This window comes from Lactuca virosa, chromosome 6 (assembly GCF_052849685.1).
Source record: "Lactuca virosa cultivar CGN04683 chromosome 6, Lactuca_virosa_CGN04683_v6, whole genome shotgun sequence".
NCBI lineage: Eukaryota > Viridiplantae > Streptophyta > Magnoliopsida > Asterales > Asteraceae > Lactuca > Lactuca virosa.
In genome coordinates, this window is record NC_136431.1 from 68,555,165 (window position 1) to 68,563,047 (window position 7,883).

Consider the following 7,883-nt stretch of genomic DNA (forward strand, 5'->3'; position numbering starts at 1 on the left):
AATCTCGCAAGGATAAGGCTGATTTCGGTGAGTCATCGCGCCACGTGTCCGAGCCGAAGACCCAGCTGCTGATGCGTCGCCTTCTGATTCGTCTGAGCAGTGGCTCAATCCCTGTGTCCGATCCATGACTCATCCTCGCATGAACAGTACCCGTGTGTCGCTTCCGGATTCGACCAACTTCGCGACCGGTAGCCTTCCGACGCGCCTAGCACACCCGTCCGAAGCGAGGCCTCGCAGCCTGCCACCTGCTTCGCTCTGCTGCTGCCGCGTGTCGCTGCTGCTGACTCCTCCCTTCTGATCGGCCGACCCTCGCCCTATAAATACAAGGCATGCGAGCCTTGCCGAGGAAAATGGAGAAATTGCCAAATTTTCACCCTTTCTCAATATTTTTGGTATTTTGGCTTTCCCCGAAGCCCCGGGATTAATTCCAAAGCCCGAAACGCACCCCGAGATTCCCGAGAAGCCCGAAAAATTTATCTTTTCGGTTTCGAAGCTCTACCTTCGCAGAGCCCGGTTTTCAAGAAAACTCCCGGTTTTCAACGACGAAGGTCATATTTAGAGCCGAAGTGCTGCCCAAATTATTATTTTGACCCCCGGTTAATTCACGGTGAGTTTAATATGTAAAAACAATTGTATGTTATGTGTTATATGTGCTATGTGCTTTTCCATGTTATCCTCTCGAGTTGTTGTATCCGCTATTTTTATAGCATGGTTGTACCTCTGACTTGAAGTGTATGACATAGGCATCACTTGGGTATTGGTATGAACCGTTGACCATGAAGTGTATGACATAGGCATCACTTTGGCTTCGGTAGAATAATATTCCTGAGTATTTTCCCGTGTTATTTTTATTTCTGCTATTTATGATAGCAAAGCTATACCTTTGACCATGTGATCAGTTTAAGAACTCAGATTCACAGTGGTACTGGTATGTAGCCTCTGGCCATGTAGAGCATGTCCCCCAGTAAGTGAATGACTCTATTCTATGGCATTGGCAGAAGGTTAGACAGGTCGTGAAAACCTGAAATCTACCTTAATGTTAATCAGAAATTGTTTGTCTTCAGTGCCATTTGGGCCGAAGCGTTATTGATGTTTATCAAGTATGGAAATTGTTATGTCTCAATGATTGTATATCTTTGAATCAAATCAATAATTGTTAGGGAAAACTTATCACATTATGCCTTTGTTGTTCCTTGCTCCTATTTGCTTCTGCCATATTGGTATATATATATGGCATAACGTTATATTGTATCTATTATTGAACTCACTAAGCGTTATCGCTTACCCCTCCCAACGTTTTAACATAATGCAGGCAATAAGCACCCAGTATAGTTGGAAGACTTAGAATAGTTGTAATATTATTTTTTTTGTATTTTGGTTTAGGTTTGTATAGATTTACAATATCCTGGGTAGTCATGTAAAATCTTAAAACATAGTCGGTTTGTATCCAATCTTTTGTAATGACTTTATCAATGTAAAAATATTATTTTATGAATATGCATGTAGCATGTTATGGAGTAACTATATTGTCAAGTATGAAAGTTTGGTCTTTCAGAAATATGAAAGTATAGAAAGGGGTTCTTTCAATCATGGTATCAGAGCAGTGGTTTAAGTGAACTAAATCCCATGGATTGGTATTTAGACTTAAACTATTGGAAGTTCAATATATGAACTAGAATCATTGTAAATATATGGATACAAACCATAGGAAACACTTAAGTGGGGTATTGGGTAGTGATAAACCCTAGTATTCTAAGACATTAACTTACTTCAAAAAATTTAGAGAATTAGTATATATGAACTAGGAATTTTGAGAATTTCTAGATTTAAACATGAATTGTTAAGTGAAGATGATACAATATGTATCTGATATATTTTAGGTTGAATACCTAATGGGGTAAGCACTATAATATTAAGAGGAGATATGCCTTATATTCTAATATGTGCTAAAGGATAAGTAAATATAGCATGCTTTAGGTTTCATACCTATATTGCTATTATTTGAGAAAGTTTAAGGTCTGTTGCCGACCTTGGTTTAGAAAATTTTATGTTTAGAATTCTAAGAATTTTCGTAATAGAATTTACATGAAATTTTTCGAAGTAATAAAGATACTTATGATAATTGATATTGATAAGTTTATTGATAAACGATCGAAGGATATCGTGAAATAATAAATATGGAATGTTATCGTAAATAGTGTATTAATACCTATAAAGTGGTATTATGCATTTAAAATATGTAAGATAATATAATAACATCTTTGGAAGAAAGATGTGCGTTTGAAATACATTTGGATGAGATAAATGTTTTGGCATAATCGATGAAGTTGTTCAACCGCTGTCCAGATTAAAGCAGTGATAGTTTATAGAGTCGGAAGAACCGAGGGTGGTGATAAATACTTCAACAGTATTGAAATTAATGTAGTAGAAGATTTAGAAGAATTAAATGAAGATCAAGGAAAAGGCTAATGAAGTTTTTAGACTTATTAGGCCAAGACTTTGTGATGAAGTATGTAGTTCGAGTAGTAACCCTATACAGGATGCTCAGACTTAGTATTTAATAATACTGAGTGATGATTGACTTCTATCACATCCTTATGGAAGTTCCATTGTGTGTTAAGCCGACTTTAACATACAAGATTGGGATAGTGAAATAGGTTATTCGGTTGTGAAAAGGCTGAGTGGCTTACTTGTTAGAGTAAGGTAGAGTACTTAGTTGAAGAAGTTATACACTCATATTATTGTATGAGAAGAAATGTTGTAGTTAAGAATGACAGAGAACCAAGTTGAAGCTAGTAGAGCTTGCTGAGATGCAGCTATAATGCAGACTTCTTAGGATAGACTCCTATGAAGTAGACTTAAAAGATACAACCATGAGACGAAAACTTACTCAGATACAGGAATGATGATGTCATGAAAAGATAATGAAACCAACAAATATGTATGATGATTTGCATGAGTTAGAAGATGATGTAAGTAGTTGGAAACTATTTGTCATTACACTGCTAGAGGAAATTTTGGGTGTAGTATGTCTTGCAGAGTAGACACTACCCGAGAAAGAATTTATATGAAGAAATGGAAGTAAAATTTCTATCGACCTATGGAAAAATATTAGAATATTCTAGATCGAGTATATGCATGAGAAGAATCCTAGAAGGCGAGTATAGGTAATCCAATATATGTTTGATAGAAACGCGAAAACCCTAGTTGAGTCTAGGAGAAATTGTTGTATGTACTTGTTTGAACGCACTTAGGTGTGAAAATTTGCTTTGTGAAAACTTTTGAATGGTGACTTGGGAAATGCGAGACAATACTTGGGACGAGTATGAGTAGGTGTGAATAGTAGTAGAGGCCTATACTACTGGAAGCACATGACTCACGCTTGGATCAGGCAAAGTCACAAGGTTACCAAGAATCTAGTAAATGATTCCGTTTTATTCATGTGTGTCGTTACCTTCGTTTCGGTAATGACTAAGAAGATAATTATCGTTCAAATCTTAATGTCATAAAGAATCGAGTCTGATTAGTATAAATCCGCGAAAGGATTTGATTGGTTCAGAGAACCATGTCTTATATAGTGACAACACTTTAGTAGGAATACTGAAGAAGTAAATGGTCGAGGTAGTCGATAGAAATATAACAATCTTCATTAAAGAATTGAGCAATCATTAGCCAGAGATGTGACTTGCTATGTGGTGTTACTGGCCACAAGAAATGTTTCCGCCCTACTCTTACTAGTCAAATGGCGGGGAGTCAAGTTTTCCATTCAACAATCAAAGAGTACTCCAACTCAAAAGGAGGAGGTGCCAAAAGCTAAAAGATGTGTATGTCCGAAAGCACGAATTAGAGATACGTGATGCTATTCTTTCTGTTCCAAAGCATCCACGTGTTGATCAAACTCTTTTTTTTCATTTTCTTTATTCCATCAGCTTGATTCATTTGATCTGATTCTAATACAAGAGTTTGGTTCGTTATGTGTCTTGTGCGTTATAAAATTAAAGGTCATTAGAATAAGACCATTCGAGTTGTTGTTATAGCAAAAGTAAAGACCTTATCTTGGGTTTAGTCTATAAACCAAGAAGGAGCAGGAGTCTGCAATGAGAATTGAGTTTTAACTCAAAGATTAGGATCGAAAGCCCAATAGAGAATGATGAGCGGGTGCAGGTTTGAGCACCGCTAGTAATTAAGAAGTTTGAAGAGTTTGACAATTGTTTGGCAAACCAAAAGTTAAAAATCGTATATTTTAGATTACCACGGAGGAAGTAAGTTAGGACTCGAATGTTGTGACTAGTAATTTTCTCGTAAACTTTAGATCTGCTCACATCTTATTTGATTATGATGCTTCAGATTCTTTCGTGCCTTATAAATTCGCACATTCTTTTCAAATTGCTTGTTACGCAATTGTCCAATCATTTCACATAGATAACATAGGAAATATATTATTACTTGCTGATAAAGTCTATAGAGATAGTGTTATAGGAATTGAAAGTTATAATCTTCCTGCTAACCTAATTCCTATCTTTGATATTATTCTCGACATGAATCGATTGTCAAAGAACTACGCAGATCTCTTGTACTACGAAGAGATGATATGCATCCCTATCGAAAGGAGGGATTCTATTTATGTCTACGGTGAAAATAATAAATTTCTTTCTTAAAAACTCATAAATTTATATCGAAGGGATATTCTACTTATCCGGCTTATACAGTTAATACCTTGAAAGAGGAGAAGAAAACTGTGAATGATAGCATTTGGATAATTTTCGACCGGCTGATGAAGAGTGCATATATTCTCGCCACACGTGAAACGGCTCCATTGGAGAAATATGCGTAAGTTTACTTAGACGAAATCATCGCGAGACATGGTGTGCCACTAAAGATTATTTCCGATCGTGATACTCGCTTCACTTCTCACTTTTGGGCTAGTATGAAAAGTGAATTGGGATCTCGAGTTGCTCCCAACACAGCTTATCATCCCCAGACCGATGGTTAGACGGAGAGAATAATCCAAACAGTAGAAGATATGCTTCGTGCATGTGTCTTAGAGTTCGGTAGTAAATGTGAACACCATTATGTTGGCATAATGTAGGACAGAAAATCCTTGGTGGTCCTGAAATGATTCAAGACACCACTGATAAGATTCAAATTATACGAGAAAGAATGAAAGTAGCCCAGGATCGACAAAAGACCTGCAGAAATGGAGGAGACGATCCATAGAATTCCAAGTGGGTGATACTGAAGGTAACCCCGTGGAAAGGTATTATGAAATTTGAGAAGAAAAGGAGATTGAGTCCTAGATTTGTTGGACTTTTCAAAATTATCTAACAAACATACCGCTTGGAATTGCCTGAAGATTTGGCAGGTATTCATGATGTATTTCATGTAAGATATCTACGTAAATGCTTGAGCATATATGATGAAACGGTTCCATTATCCAAGATGAAACGGGATAATAAACTTATACTTAGGGAAAATAAGAATGAGATAAGAGCGAAATATCCTCATTTGTCCAAATCGTTGTGATTTCGGGGACGAAATCCTCAAAATGAGGAGGTATTTGTAACATACACGTTTTGAAATCGTGTTATGTAATTTGAAAAGTTAATAATATTATGAAATATTATGTGAAATTGAGTGTTGAGTTCTAACAGATAGTTTTTACTAGAAATGAAGTAAAACTATGTTTAGAATCACTCACAAATTATTGGAAGTCTTATGAGATTCCAATTAAAAGCCAAATAGTGAAATTTAGCGAAAATATAAAATTTGAAATAATTAAATTTTATTATTGAAAGTTGTAGATAATCTCGTTAGAAACACGTAGGTGAAAACCTCGTCGAAATCCGAGTTATAACGAAGAAGTTATGACTAATCGAAGATCCGCGATAAAACCGGCACGGTGCCGAATGACGTAAAAAGTGAGTTTTTGATAAACTACTTTTTAGCCTTAGTGATCTAAATGAAAGTCGTAGTATTCGTTAAACCGAGAAGTTCGATAAAAAGAACGCCAAAATCTGACTTCGTATGAGGAAGTTATGATTTTTACAAGTTTCAGCTTAGCAGTAGACAGCTAAAAACTCGAATTTTAGATCGAGTGATTTTTAGCCAACACAACCTAAACGAGAATCGAAGGTCTCGTCATTAGCAGTACAACGGTAAAAAGTCTGACGAAAACGGACGTCGGATGAAGAAGTTATGAATTTTTAACGGATTTACCAGTCCAGGTTTGTTAAAAATAATATTATAAAAATAAAGTCAAAATTTTCCGACGAAGTCTAAACGAAAGTTGTAAAGCATAATTTTCTCTACGCGTGCATATAAAGATTTTCCGACGAAGTCTCAATCCCTGTGTCCGATCCATGACTCATCCTTGCATGAACAGTACCCGCGTGTCACTTCCGGATTCGACCAACTTCGCGACCAGTAGCCTTCCGACGCGCCTCGCACACCCGTCTGAAGCGAGGCCTCGCAGCCTGCCACCTGCTTCGCTCTGCTGCTGCTGCCGCGTGTCGCTGCTGCTGACTTCTCCCTTCTGATCGGCCGACCCCTCGCCCTATAAATACAAGGCATGCGAGCCTTGCCGAGGAAAATGGAGAAATTGCCAAATTTTCACCCTTTCTCAATATTTTTGGTATTTTGGCTTTTCCCGAAGCCCCGGGATTAATTCCAAAGCCCGAAACGCGCCCCGAGATTCCCGAGAAGCCCGAAAAATTTATCTTTTCGGTTTCGAAGCTCTACCTTCGCAGAGCCCGGTGTTCAAGAAAACTCCCGGTTTTCAACAACGAAGGTCATATTTAGAGCCGAAGTGCTGCCCAAATTATTATTTTGACCCCCGGTTAATTCACGGTGAGTTTAATATGTAGAAACAATTGTATGTTATGTGTTATATGTGCTATGTGCTTTTCCATGTTATCCTCTCGAGTTGTTGTATCCGCTATTTTTATAGCAAGGCTGTACCTCTGACTTGAAGTGTATGACATAGGCATCACTTGGGTATTGGTATGAACCGTTGACCATGAAGTGTATGACATAGGCATCACTTTGGCTTCGGTAGAATAATATTCCTGAGTATTTTCCCGTGTTATTTTTATTTCTGCTATTTATGATAGCAAAGCTATACCTTTGACCATGTGATCAGTTTAAGAACTCAGATTCACAGTGGTACTGGTATGTAGCCTCTGGCCATGTAGAGCATGTCCCCCAGTAAGTGAATGACTATATTCTATGGCATTGGCAGAAGGTTAGACAGGGCGTGAAAACCTGAAATCTACCTTAATGTTAATCAGAAATTGTTTGTCTTCAGTGCCATTTGGGCCGAAGCGTTATTGATGTTTATCAAGTATGGAAATTGTTATATCTCAATGATTGTATATCTTTGAATCAAATCAATAATTGTTAGGGAAAACTTATCACATTATGCCTTTGTTGTTCCTTGCTCCTATTTGCTTCTGCCATATTGGTATATATATGGCATAACGTTATATTGTATCTATTATTGAACTCACTAAGCGTTATCGCTTACCCCTCCCAACGTTTTAACATAATGCAGGCAATAAGCACCCAGTATAGTTGGAAGAATTAGAATAGTTGTAATATTATTTTTTTGTATTTTGGTTTAGGTTTGTATAGATTTACAATATCCTGGGTAGTCATGTAAAATCTTAAAACATAGTCGGTTTGTATCCAATCTTTTGTAATGACTTTATCAATGTAAAAATATTATTTTATGAATATGCATGTAGCATGTTATGGAGTACCTATATTGTCAAGTATGAAAGTTTGGTCTTTCAGAAATATGAAAGTATAGAAAGGGGTTCTTTCATAATATATTAATATGAAATCATATTATTTAATTAGTATTGATCAAGAAGTAATTTGGAATT